Here is a 15,636-nt window from a genome sequence, read left to right as displayed (position 1 = left end):
TAAAACCACTAGCGTCAGCTCGCTAATTATAGGCCCCCGCTTTGTGCGCCGCCCCACTGTTCTCATGCAGATGAGCCGCCTTCTAGGAATCGATGTGAAAGCGAATGTTATACTATATGTATATGACGCGGATAGTATAGGGAGACCTGGTCTCTCTTTATATCAACGTGAAATGTTATGAATAATAGCAATCTTTTACGCTAGAACGTATATGCGCTAATTAGACGCGAGCGAGCTCCAGGTCGGCCGTTTAGCGTCTAAAGACTAATTTTAACCTGATCTTTATTGTTGACGAAAATACGGGTATAAAAGTCATATGGTTTTGAAATTAATTCTTAAAGGTTATATACTTACTGATTGTAAGAAGAATATTAATTTGTTATTGAGAATTTTTTCAGTTTTGCAGAACGAAAAGTTAAGTAAAGATGAGTTTGTTTGTTTTTTGTTTTTTTGAAAAATACACAGTAAAAAGAAACACATGCTATATACACAGAAAACTACCTACCTTTTTGTAGACAACTATATTTATACTATGCATAAAAATGTGGAAATATGTTTATATTCTTGCAAAACAATATAAGTATAAATAAATATATTTACTTAATTTTATAATTTAAAATATCATACCAGTGTTCGTGACGCAAACTCTCGCCAGTTAAACGGGCCACGACACCTTGCGTAATACATTTTTAATTCCGGTAGACGCATCGAGCCGCGCTCGATATCACTCACGTATCTGTGACCGGATATCGCATAGGCGCATCTCGGTCGTTAAGCCCGGCGCTTTTTGCGAAATACCGACCGATCCCTATCACTACAAATGAGCGCCATTTGCTCGCACCCCGACAGTGTGGAGAGTGACGAATATATGTATCCCTCTATATCTGAATCGACCGTAGAGGAAACTTTGGCCACGCGGTTTTCGCCACTAGGCTTGTTGTTATTATACATATGTACAACAGCGCACGGTATATCGGCGTGCTCGTTACGGTATCCCCATAAATTTACAAAAGTACTCGAGTCACGAAAACGTCGAGTTTACGAGGAATTTCGACTTTGTAATTCGACCGACTGCTTTAACCCCGTGACAATACAGCCAAGCATCTCCGCAAAACAGCAAATTTATCTTCTACGTTTCCTTTAGCGAGTTTATAAAATCGTCTACTTTTTTATTGCAAAAACTAATTTGAAAGTGACAGTAGAGAGGAAGAATCATCGATGCGCTCAAGATCGGATGTTCGTACATTTGCATCGGCGAGCACAGCAAGGGTCCGCCACACACACCACCAATTTGTACTTATTAATTCAAATTATCGTTGCCAAGTGGGTGTCCAGCAGAGGATATTAAAACCTCTGACCTTTAGCAAGATGAATTATACCGAAGTTTGCCAACGACTTTCTCGTATAAACTTTTTACGCTCCGCAAAACGAGTCGAATATGTGAGATATGATCGTTTATCAGATCGCGTTTTATAGAGAAGAGAATATGAGAATTATTATTAGTGTAAACGACAGTTTTGTTTCAATACTCCGAGTATCAAGAAAAATGTTTATTGCGTGCAAAGAATTCTATGCAATTAAAGATTTATATTCTGCAATATGGCGCTCATTTGGTACTACCATTTTTTTACTCAATGAATTGTTATTCATGCATATATTTGAAACTTTGTAAAAAGAAGAACTTATACACGTACCTATAAAAAAAAATTGCCATCCTTTTCTCCCCTTTTCTTCCAAGAAATAACAGCGGCGTCTCCTCGTGAATGGGATCCGAATTTGAGCGGACTGACTTGAACTTGACGATGAATCATCCATCCATTCTTCCTGATCAATCCATAATTTGGGCGCGCAAGAAGAAACAGGTAATTAATACTGGAATCAGAACGTTCGGACGCGCGACGGCCGTGACGTCACTCAAGTCGGGCGATCACTGTCCTGCAAGCAAATCGAGTATCCGTCGAATTAACGACACGAAATTGCGACGAGTCCGACACGCTCGATCTTCGCGAGATCCGTGTTCGACAGATATTTTCGCTCGAGGTATTCGCGCATCACGCGTAAACGTCGCGAGGCTAACGAATTTTCACGAATTTCCGCCGCGAAACAACCACTTGACGCGCGTCAACCATTTCGCTACTTTCGTCGCTAGAAACGCTGCAACTTCAGGGCGATGATAGAAACACGGAGAACGCGACAGTAATGAGATGCGCGACCTTGATTGTTTTTCTTCTTGTTGAACATTTGGGATAATTTTACTAACTAAACCGCGGTAATAGATGAGACATGTATGCAGAATTATTTACACAGTTCACGTACGTTTACCGACGATTGTTTGTCACGGAACTAGCAATTAGATATAAACTTGTAGAATTGAGAAAAGAATCACCTTTCTACACGACGACTCCTCGCCATAGAGTAGTAACAAAAAATAGAGATCGCTCGTATCAAAAGACAATACGCACAAAGAAACTACGTTTTGTTTCTCATTATGTCAAACTAATTGAGACTTCTTCTTACGTTTGCTTGTGTATGTGATCTTACGATACGTCAACGTCGGCTCGTTGCTTACACCAATGATGTAGTTTCGAAGTTTTGCGTTGCGTCAGCGACAGTACATCAAACGACATCTGCTGTGGAACGGACGAACGTGATGGATCGTTCTTGGATCGTCGCAGTTACCGACGTTGCGGACGCGACCGGAAGCTCATAAAGGTATACATCACCGCGGCTGCGATGATAATAATAATAATAATAATAATAATAACAATAATAATAATAATAATGACACCGACAAGAGACGGATGCGGGACGTGTAGCAATCCCCGCCCCAGGAACGCCCTCGAGTAAGCTATTGGCCCGATATCCCTAGCCCGGGAAAAGGCTGCCATGGCCGGCGCGACCGAGCGAACGCGCCAATCGGAGCTCGCCCCCGGCAAAACAAAAGGCACTCATCGCTTTCTCTCCCTCTCTCTCTCTCTCTCTTTTGCGCGCGCGCCCTTTCTTCCTCTTTCTCTCTCTCTCTCTCTCTCTCTTCCGGTATAGAGCGGGTTCCGAACAAATGAATGCCGCTCGCGGGGTGAGTCTCCCCAGGGGTGTCGCGCACCCAGCAAGGAGGATCGCGCTGGAGAACCCCCGACGACTCCGAGAGGAAGGAGTTTTTGATGTATTAAAACGCGGGGTCTACGTGACACCGAATGCTAAGTAGACCTTCACACCGCACGATGGCCTCGGATCGCGAGGAGCGGTTGCTGCTCTCTTTGTCTCTTTCTTTCTCTCTCTCTCTTTCTCTTTTTGTTCACGTATTTTTTTGTTTCTCTCTCTCTCTTCACCCATCGCTATTGTTATTATTATTATTGTATTATTCTTATTATCGTCAGCATCTCTCTCTTCACGGACAGCCGCCGGTTATTATCGCTCTGTCGCGCTCGATAAATTAGACAGTCCACTTGAGCGTGACCCATTGCCGATCGTGGCGGATGATAAGATTTCGATCTACTTAAACGCATCCCGAGTCTATCCAGTTCGTTTCATGCGTCTCCTCTCGGAGACACTGCCGTCACCCGGGAGAGTGTTTCGGGAAAGCCAGCTGTGGAGAGAGAATCATCTTTGAGATTGTGTAAGTATCGCACACGCATGCAAATTGGCATCGGTGTCGTCTCTCACTTGCGCTGATCGTGCATGTTGTGTTCCAGTAACCAACCCGCCTACCCTCGCAAATTACATTCTTGTTTGCGGTGCAGGCCTATTAAAAATCGATTAGATTTTAAGAGCGTCGCCTGATAAGAATTCGAAACGTTTAGATGCGGTACTTAAGCGCTGAGATTTTGAAATCTCTTTGTCTCATTTCGAACGAGGTTTTCAAGAAAAATCGATTACGATAGCAATCATAATTTTACGGTCACTTATGTGGACGTTAGACTTTACTCCTTTGGTACTACATTTTTTGCCTGATACTTTTGATATTTCTTTCAATACACATTTGTTATGACACGGACAGGCAGTTTTCTACTCTCAAGTCGCACGTAAACCAAACATGACAGATTATCGTCAACACGCGTTTGAACACGCGTTTTTACGCGATCAATGGATCTAAGCTTATCCTTGTACCTACCTACCATCACAGGATCAGGCTAACGGAATTAAAGTGGTCTTTACTGGCATTTGCGTTTCTCCATAGTCAGCGCTCCACTGTTTGTTTGTGGTCTCTCTTACTACACAGATAATCGCCCTTTTCCTCGAGACCTATAATTTGCGGCCCGATTGGATGTCGGCGCGAGTCAATTAGGGCAGGAGACCAGCAAAATGGAACGACTGTCTCTCACACACCTCTCTTAATTTTTTTTTTTCGAATGTATTTTAAAAACGTCTCGTCACGTCCTGTCGCCGGTGTAATCTCATTTTCCGACTTCGTTTCAGTGGATATACGAAGAGACAAAAAATCCATTTCAACATAATGTGTACACAATACCACCTTTCAACAGAAAGTTTTGATATTTTATGTAAATAATAATATATATATATTTGATATTTTGCGTAATAAAATAATCACTCTATAGTCGTCTACGGTTAATTAATGGAGATAAAATCTCTCACACTTTATATTTTTGTTCAAAGATTAATTCGTGTACGTCAAGTATAGTTACAATCGTATTTAATTATTTTCTTGGTTGTATGTAACTTAGGTGATCGCACAATTTAAGGCGTTATTTGATAGATAATGTCACTCAGATGTAGCAATAATAATCTGTGTAGTTAAATTATATTTAGATATTCACTACTATATATATATACTACTACTACAACTTAGAAAAGCATCGATTTCGCAGATATGCTAAAAAAAATGCTTGCATTTCAATGACTGTAAAAATATTATTTTAGATATTTATCTCGAAATTTGCGAATGCTCTTAAGTAGCACGAGCGAAGATCAGTCCTATGTAAACTTGCTCTCGTTCACAACGGAAACTACAAAAATTGATCTAGTGAGATCTGAAACCAGATTTGACATATTAGTCCATATCCATGAATGTTTTCATAGGATTTTCTTTTTGTGTGGTCAAATGTTATTTTACTGTACAATACTTCCATACATAAATGCGACAAAAATCTGTAAGATTATCCTTTAAGCATTTAACACAAGAGAACAACCTTGTTTAACTAAACTCTTAGGAAGAATAACAGGACGTAAAGAGGAACGTGAATGTCAATACAATATGTTTTCAATATGAATTTACGGATTTATATCGAATTGAATTAATTCAAAACGAATGTGTTGGATTCTAGTTGTATATTTTAATTCCAAGATTAATTTATGGACGCAAGTCGCGGTTTGCATTTTGCAACTTATCAACTTGATGGAGTTTAAAATAGAATAATTTAGTTTTTTTTTTTTTTTTTTTTTTCAAAAAATACACTTTTGTATTGATAATCGAAAGATACCGATCGCGCGGAAGAAAAATTTCTTTTCTGGTTGGTTTTTGCTCTCGTAAAATCCGCATGCAAAAGAGCATAGTAGTCCAGTGAGAGCACAGTTGAAATAAACGTGTCCGTAAGGACGCGGGGGCGTGAAAATCAATTTGCTAGACGAGCGTACGCGTGCCGAATTACCTCTACGTGATGTCGGGGCCGTTTCACCATTTTCGCCATTACATTAACGACGAGACGCGCCGCGCCGACTCGACTTCCCGCGCCGTCCCGCAATGGTTACAGCCGTATCGTAATGCCACCATTGACGAACAATAGGGTAACATCGCGATCCCAGGCACGTCTCGATCCCGCGACCCGGCCGGAGGAGAGGCGGCACGACCGCCGCGTTAATTAAGGTCCTGCGGAAGACGGCCATTTTCTGAAAATCTGTACTTTGCAGAAAAAATCGTCCGGCGTTTACCAAATAAAAATTCTCAAATCGAACAAAATCATCGGTAATTAATGTGTATATATCCAAATTGTGTTTTTAATTGCTACAAAGATTTTACTGTAATTATACATCTCGCATCACATATCAATAATGCATATGAATATAAATTACTAGATGGCATTATGTATATAGATATTATCGCACTACGCGCTGCAAACTTATATTATTCGCTCAATTACGCAACCTCGTATGCGGCTCCCCACACTCGCCGACTGGCTTACACCGTCCCAGCTTCATTAAAAGTACGCACGAGGTTTTGGGGGTTGAGGGAGGAGGGGATGGAAACGCCGATTAATCTTTTTTCGCGCTCGATATAATCCTTGACGGAGCGAGGCAGTAATCCGGGCCGCTGTCACCCGTCCGTGAGTCCTGGAACTCCATCCGACGGATGAGACGGATTACAGCTCGTACCAAATTAACCTTTGTTTCCTCCCTCTCGCAGAGAGTAAAGACTACTCCGCAGTGTCGACCTCCCGTGTCCCCGCCGACGTCTCGACTTTACACGAGAACTCACTCAATCCGGACGCGATAACGCGAACCTAGAGAACAGTTTGGTGACACAACACAACAGGTGTCCGCAGTGTCCCGATACAGATCTACAGATCCTCCGGTTTTACCGGAGAACACGCCCGACCGGGTCCATTTGCGACACGGCCTGATCCTTCCCGTTTCGCCACCTCGCTGCTGTAGATCCTCTTTGTGCTTCTCTGAAGTAGAGATTAAATACGAGTCAGCGCGTGTACGCGATAACGAGTCAATTATTCGGCGATCGGCTTTTAAATTCGTTAATTACTATGACGTGTACGGCAAAGATAAAATACTTCTGAAATATTGACTGTCGCGGGAAAAGATTTTTAGAATTACTAAAAAATTGTATAATATGTTAGTAAACTAAAAACTCGTGTGAATACATTAGTCGAACATTTGTGTTTAACGATTTCGTCTAAAAAAAAAAACAAAAACATTAGTAATTGTTACTTAAAGTAAATTCCAAGTTTAAAAAGTTATAAAGTGATATGTAAAATCAACGCAATATGAAACAAAATTGCTTTCAACTCTATTTGCATTGCGCATTATCTGAAAAATAACAAATTAATATCAGATTGTTTATTTCGTCCAAATATGATATCAAGAATAACGAGCAAAATTCGAAAGAAAGATATGTCTGTTCGCCGATCGTCCTTCGCTTACAAAATGGCGTTTCTATTGCTGAAGGGTGGTATGGGAGTGTACATTCCAACCCCTCGTACCAACCCCTGATGCGATCCGAAGGGTGGCGAATACGTAACGTTATGTAACCGTATACATGCCTAAGATCCTGGAGGGTTGGTAGGAAATCGGGCTTTGTCGCCTGGCCATGTGTCCCTAATGCGACTCCCATGGGGGGTCATTTCTATTCTATTTCCCTTTCATAGGGTGTGTCGAACGGATGACTCTCTACGGATGGCTCTCTCTCTCTTTCTCTCTCTCTTTCTCTGTTTCTCTCTTTCTCTTCTTCTCTCTCCGCGCGCCGCCCTTATCGCTTATGGTAAACGCATCACGGAGACTCCCGTAAGGGTACTCTCTGCAGATTGACGTAAAATCAATGAACGAAGTCAATGGGTCCTTCGTTCCCGTTTATCCGGAGAGCGGGGAAGTGTATTATACGAGTTGTAGCACCTCGTTCAGTCGTGGATAACGCGCCTGTTAATCATGTGCAGAAATAGATCGAGTGGGCTCATAGAAGTTACAAAGATCCGATGTTCTTGTGGTCGTTCCATTTTGCTGAGCGTCACAAATGCGCGCCAGCATTTTTCATTAAGTAATTTTATCTATTTTCGGACTGACTTTTTCTTAGGCGGACCATCATTCCGACGATAATAAAAAGAGAGAAAATTAAGCTAATGATAATTGATGTTGATTTATTTGGAACATTTCCAGAAGTCTGGAAAATAATTCGATGAGAGAAACGACAAAATTTACGCCACGCGATTGTCAGATCCAATTACGCACTATCGTCCAACTTCTTGCTTTTCTCGTCATGACGTCTTTTGACTCGTAAACAAAAGAATATACAGCGACCTTCGTTGCTGCAAAATAATTGCATCCGAACATTGAGTATATTCCGATAAGTTCGCTAAAATATCGTTAATTATAAGAAAAAAAAACACATAATTACAACAATACTGATAATTTTCACCTCGGAGAAACGATCGCTATCGTAACAGCTATTACGAAGAAACAATTCTCCGATTACCGGCTGCGAAGTTGTAATTCATCGCAATTAACCGTAATAACGGGATGCGCGCGAGCGCGCGCGACATATATATATGTATATATATATATATATTCACAGTGATGATATTACATCGCGGGAGAGACGACGTGTAAATATACGTAATACACATACCTACACACTCCCGCGACGACGAAGACCTTCACCTTTTCGATGGCTTTAGGTTCCAATTGAACCCGTCACTTTCGAGAGTCACGCTGCGCCGGCCATGGGAAAAAACCGTTCCATAGACTAATTTCCACGCCGGTTTATTTATATCCACCATACGTGTAATCGACACTCGGCTACTGTGTGACGTATAGGAGAATATGTGGTTAAGCTCTTTCTCGGCAGGCTTCGGAGCTCGTAAAGTAGAAGAGTCATCGTCGCTAACGAGACGCCGGACACTCGACGGCCGCCATTGACGTCCTCTTTCGAGGATACCTAGCACCCGCGACAGATAGTATCGCTGCTGTTAAGATCCTTGGTCCGAAGAACTCGCTATACAACAAATATATATATATATATATATATATAATAAAATGTACATATATACGTACGTATATACACACGCGATCGTTGTGTGCGCGATTAAATCGCGCGAGCTTCTTTGAAACCCTCCACAGATCGTCTTTAGTGCGCTGACGTATCAGTGAATGCCTTGACGTTCGATGTCAGCGCGATGGGTTTGAATTTATATAGCGAGAGTTATTTAGGTCGCGATAATTGTGACGTCAGCTGCTGCGATATAGGCGTTACGATACGGTTTTTGTATGAATGTAAAATACGCGCCTTTCACGGGTGCCACCTGCGAGACACGTATAAACTTAATATCCATTCATGGTTCTATTAAAGAAAACACGCATTAGACTTTAATGCGCGAATTAACGCTTTTCGAGCGCAACACGAGAAGTGCATTTTCTCTCGTTTCAAACTGTAGACAATCATTCTCCGCGTTCTCTAATTGTTTGTTCGATTCTCAAAACGGTATATGCGGTATTATCGTTGCGGAGAGGCAAAAAAAAAAAAAAAAAACCACATATCCGCTGTGCGCATCCGCTGTCGCGCGACAAGTCATTTGGCGCAAATCCGCGTGCAATTTTGCGCAACGCGCGAAACACATTTTTACTTCACTCCGAATCTCCGGTCAAAGTGGGTCGATCGCAGTTTATGTTCCCCGTAGAGATATTAAAATCGCGACTGACGCGATTCTCTCTCTTTTCTAAGAATATCGGCATCTCCGCCTCTCATCGCGGAGCGGAGATCGGATCGCGCGGCCGCGTTAGCGGGAGTTTTTCGCGGAAACGAAATAAAAATGACGACGAAATGCGCTCTTCCGAACAGGTAATTCCCGGCATTTCACTCTGCCTCCGCGCCGTTCCGCCCGTCTCTCTTGCTGTTCTTCCTTTCTCTCTCTTTCTCTCGCGAACAAGCGAGCTGCAACAAGAGGGTGTTCTCTCATCCCTATACGACGCCGGGGATAGCGACCCCCGCGAGCAACAACTCTCGGGGCGAACGGTTGTCGAACGGATTGCTTTTTGTTCCGCGTCTCCGTGCCCCGTCCTTTGTTTCCGCGAGTCGCCGCGCCGCGAGGAAATGACAAACAAATGAGCGCCGTTGTGTGTATAACGGCACTGCCGGCCGCCCCCGCGTCACCATGGCGATGCGACGTGACGATCGACGTTTTTAACCCGCCGCCGGATACACCAGCTTGCTAGTATATGTGTACAGAGAGACCGGCATTATTGTATCCTAACAGATTTTCTAGAGCTACTTAGAAACATTTCTATATTTCTAATTAAACGCGTTGCGTGAATAAAAGTTTGTGCATAATTGCACACATGAATCTGAAATAATATTCTAAATAATATGGGCTATATGAGAAGTCTTAAAAAAGTGGCACATTAAAAGAGATTCATGAAAAAAAAAAAATTAAATAATATAATGTAATCAAATCCAAATATAACGCAGTAGATAAAAAACAGATATACAGTTAAATTGCAGCAAATATCAAGGCATTTGAGTCGATGAAGATATATTGCACAAGAGAAGATCTTTAATTGATCTCTGAAAAAAAAAAGAAAGTTTATAAAGGTATTACTAGGATAATATCAACTTTTGGTTTCTCGCAGATGCGTAAATATATTTCGCAGCGTGAATTAAAATACAAAATAAAAAGATCGATAAGAGCGCGTTCGCACAATCGCGCGCGAGTCGTTTCCTTTGAAAGCGGAAATTTTCACCGTGCATTAGATCGCCGGTGGCTTTTGTATCAGAAACAAAATGGCGTCTCCACCATGCTTTTCCAAGAGAGAGGCGATAACTCGTGTGTGTACACGTACCTATATGGCGGGGGCTGCTCTGCTCCGGGGGTAGATCGCGTGTGTGCCATTCAAAGTCGATGAAGAGGTGAGCCGTGGCGTTTTCGCCGGGTGGACCTCGTAACTATCGATTGTACTTCAAAGTCGATTGTGTTCCCATTATGTACGCAAGAGGGTGAGAAAGAAGACGCGGCGTAACGGCGGAGAAGAGCGAGTGAGGGGGGAAGGAAGGGAGAGAGAGAGAGAGTGACTGTGTCCCGACGCCCGATAAAACGGACGAGGGAGAGAAAGAGGGATGAGAGAAGCAGGGACACCCCTAAAGTACGGGCCGTCCAATTGACTCCGCCATATTGAGTTTGGTTCTATGGGCTCTCGAGCACACGGGCTCTTGGAATTGAGACACGTTATACGAAGGTCCGTCGTTCGTGTGGAAGGAGCTTCCAGCTTCGGTAACTTCGTTACAGGGTTTCGACGTGAGCAAAATCCAAGCGCGCGCACGGCGGACCCCCAAAGGTGTATCACCCGATGGCTTCCGTCTTCTCGACGCCATGTACAAGTCAATGTCCGAGTGTCGATACGGCTAATTAATCGCGTACCGTTTCGTTCGTTAAAAGCGTTAACGAGACAATTATTAATTACACGGGAAAAAGAAACTTGCGTAAAGTAAGCGCAAACTTTGTCACAAAATTATGTTACAATTGCGTCCAGAGACTCTGATATAAATATAATCTTATATATATCACAGACTTCAATCAAATATCTTGCTGGTCTTCATTCCAATTAATCACTTTCATAATTTCAAGAATATTTTATCTTATTTTTCTTAATACTTTTTGTCTAGACGCAGTTTTTCGCGAATGTATAAATCGAAAGGTTGAATCACATTCACACGTAACGCGCGATCTCAATCGTAATAGAAAACCGAGACAGACCGTGACGTATTCAGGATCGTTAAAGACGTCCGAATGAGAGAGAGATCCGGACAAGCAAGAACTGCCAAAGACCCTCGGTCGAGCCTCCCAGCCCGCGATATGTATCAAATTATCCTTATAATAGAAAATGGCGGCAACGTTACACCTACCAGGTGTCGTGCTACGAGGCGCCGAGAAACGCCGTGCCGTGTTGCCATGAGAATGGTGTAGTGAATTACAATGCGTCTTCGCCGCGCGCACAATAATACCGTCACAATGTACGTTTTCTAGCTACAATGGGTGTTGCTTTAATGGGAATCGAGTTGCAACGGGTGCCAGAAACCGCACGATTTTTCCCGTGCGTGTAAACAGCAACCGCGATCTTTTTCGAGAGAGAGAAAAGAGAATAAAGAGACATATCCGTCTCTCGGTTGGATCCTTCCGCGATATACACATCTCTTGCTTGTAACGTCAAGATTCCGAAACGCGAAACGGCCAAGTAGCGCGACACGCGATTCTAAAGATCCACCGATCGTTTTACGCCGCCGGAAAACTCGAATGTATCGAATCGTCGAATGCAATCTGTAATGATATAACTCTTCGGAGAAACTCGAGAGTAAAACTCGCGTAGATACTAATGATACATATACGCATACACACACACATTTATAAATATGCATGATACTAGAGTTGTATTTTTTCAAGAATATAATTAGAAAAGCAATTATATTTCTCTAGTAAATAATAAATTGCAAGAGAAATATTTTATATTGTGGATCGTACAAACAATGACCCGACAATGATATTCGCGTTGTTTTTGCGAGAGATTGCGCAGATTGAAGATTTTAATTTTATCTCTCATCACACGGCGCGGCTCAGAAAGTCATTTCTATTGCTTCTGCGCGATCGCGCGTTGAACTATTGTTCTTAGCGTGTCAAAAACATGTCAAAACTCTATTGTTCTTAGGATGATGTTTCTGAACGTAACGATCGATTGGTGAAATTGGCTTTCAACGTTCATGTTGATTCGATTGAAGCGAAGGCGAGAAATAATAGCGCGCGCGAAAGATCGTCCGTTAGGTCCGCTTACCTGTGAGGGCCAAAGAGAACTTGCACTTTAAGGAAATGCGCTAGGGTGCAAATCAAAATGCAGTCACTACCGGAAGGACACTTCAGCTGGAGGGTCCTTTGCTATTATTGTGGAGGACTTCGCCCGTGCTTGACGAATCACTCACTAATTGCGTTCGTGACATGGCCCAGAACTAACAAACAGTTCTTTCGCACAGAATAATAAAAAGGATTTTTTTCTCCGTTATATGTGCGTTTACAGACGATACTAAGAACAAAATCGGCGTAAAAATTGCACAAATGCAGAAAATAATGTGCTGACAATGCAAATTGGATTTTTTTTCTTTATACTTTAATTCGTTTAATTATTTAATTTTAATTTGTTTGTTTGGAAATGGGGATTAATTTAATTTCAAAATACGCGCGCAATATATATGCGCAGTTTATTATTATAAATGTGAAAAAAAAAGTGAAGATTAAACATTAAACTCCAAATAGACTTCGCAGTGAATCGAAACTGCAAAGGTTTCTCGAACAAAACGTTCGATAAACTCTGCCTCACTCTCTTTTTCTTGCTATTATTCTCTATTGTCCTAATGGTGGATAATCATAAGATTCTCCTTGAGTGTCTCATTACGAATCAAGGACTCCTTTAATGGCTCCTATGAAACTCATTGGCCATTTAACGCCGAGGACACGCTGCCGGATGATTGACAGGTTCGAGAGCGAATTTTCCTGTCAACCGTTCCATCTTACTTAACATTCGTTATCGAAGATTTCTTATATAATGATCTTAGATCTGCGACAAAATTATATAAGTCGCATAATATTACATTACATTCTCTTATATTTTCATCAAAATTATATGACAAAGTTATATTTCAATTTATTCTTGAATGTGTGTGTGTGAAATTTTATGCGATACGAAAAAAATAATTATAAAGTATTATAATTGTTAATTTGTATTAATATTAATTTTATCAGAATATTTTATATTGTTACACTTATAATAATATATATTATTAATATTGCGTTAAAAGTACAGTATAAACATTAGTACAAATATTGTCGTGTATGTAAATAGAGTAAATACAAAATGTCGCACTTTTATTTTATTAATGCGACATCGTGTATGCGATACGTGCGTAAGTTTTAACAATGGCTGTCTCTCCATACTTGCGTACGTACAGCCGACACCCTTTATACGTTCCCCTTGCGGAAACGCGACGTCTCCATGGTTACAACATTGAAACCCCGCTGGGGGATGACAAAATGGAGAGGCGCAATACTCGGGTCGACAAAAGCAAAGTAGAATCGAAGAACGCCGTCGACTATGCGTACCCGTATTTGAAAAGTCGTTTTCTATATACAAAGTGCTCGACGTGGAGTCGCACTTGATTGATAACGCACTTGCTGATAATTAAAGTTTACCCCCCCGTGACAGAGTAGCGTAGCGCGTTTTAACAAATCAATCGAGAAAGTCGATTGATTTTTTCAAACGTTCTACTTTTTTTATTTTTTACACGCACTAATAGCAATGATTATTATTTATCACATTTATTATATTGCGCATTTATTACGTTTGCTACGCAATTCAAGATTGCAATATATTGCGGACTTAATATTTCTAAGATCAGAAAAGACAAGATTAGATAAGAGAAAAAACTGAACGTGAGAGAAATAAATTTATGACGCAATCGTATTTCTCGTTGTCGACGAGCTCGTGGCTCGTGTGACCCAGGTGAAGATCACATCGTGGATTCTCCTTCGTGAGTCTGTCGACGGTACCCGCATTGACACTATCTGTCATCGGAGACTCTTCGAACCACAACTACGCATGAATCGTCACGTCGTTTCTCGACGTCCACCCCAACCGGAACAATCTGCGAAAACGATTGTATCTTTCAACGACACGATCGTTCCTTGTGAATCGATACACAAAAGTTTCACACACACACATGTTCGTCCGTGCATACTTCATGCAGATAAAATTTAATTGCTCTTTAAATTGACTTTTTTATTTGGCACGAGCAAATATAATTATTCTCGGTCAGTAACAATGTCACATTTTTTACATTTACTATTATAAGTTATAAATGTTAACTTTAATATACAACAACTATATAAAATTGTTGTTGTTGAATAAATACGAAAGGGCGCGTCTGAATGCGAGGAAAATCTGCATGGCAGGTGATAAAGGAGGATCGCCGGAGAAAATGGCTACCCGTGTGGTATAGAAGCGTCTAATCCCAGATGAAATGACGGCGGATGTAGTACGGCGATGGCGGGAATCGGCGGGGAACGACGATGAAGGCGGAGGCGAAGGTGGAAGCGGGAGACGGCGCAGACACATCTCTCGGATTACGTCTTAACAAGCTCCACGACGTTCATTTGTCTTATCCGCTGCCGCTAATGCGACAGCAGCTGTTGAAATGATTAATTCGGCGCTTCGCCCGAGCGAAATCCGCTCTCGACTTTGTCGTCGCAGACGTGTCGCGGTTAATCAGCGCATTGCGGTTAATCACCGTTACTGGAAAATACAAAGCCGAGAACGAATAGTTCCGCTCGGCGCGCGTAAACAGAATTCCGCGAAGAAGGAAATCGCGTGAGTGAAGGGTTTAACGATGCTCGAATTTAACTGAATGCGTCTTTCCGCCTCTTGTAAAATCAAGATAACAAATTATTTATGCTTTTCTTCGGAGCACGTGTGTCGGTAATGGAATTGCTTTTCACTGAAAACTCTCTCATTACAGACGCTACATTGTCGTTGTCTTGTCCTGTACGCAATTTCATTATCTTTTAAATCTAATTTTGGTTTGGCATGCGTGGTCTTTAAGAAACTTAATTGATTTAATTAATTCGCGCGCCGAATACCGCTGGTATTTCGTGACAATTGTACGATCGCAACTGGATTTTCAAAGCGCAAAGTGTTACCGCGCTTTGTTTGCACGATCGTTCATTGTTCGATAAGAGAAACCCTACGTTTGCCGCTCTGTCCAAACAGACAGAATCCGTGCGCGCGCGCGCGCGCGCGATCTGATTGGATTAATTTTCAATTTGCAAGGACCACCTGTCGTTGACAGTGATGGTGGTGGTGTGGATCGCCGATCGCGCCCGCCGATCGATGACTAATCTGCGAGAATGAGAACTCACACTCGATCGCTAA

This window comes from Pseudomyrmex gracilis, unplaced genomic scaffold (assembly GCF_002006095.1).
Source record: "Pseudomyrmex gracilis isolate BER0280 unplaced genomic scaffold, ASM200609v1 scaffold_179, whole genome shotgun sequence".
Taxonomy (NCBI): Eukaryota; Metazoa; Arthropoda; class Insecta; order Hymenoptera; family Formicidae; genus Pseudomyrmex; species Pseudomyrmex gracilis.
The sequence above is the reverse complement of the archived record's forward strand: the minus strand, read 5'-3'. Positions refer to the sequence as shown.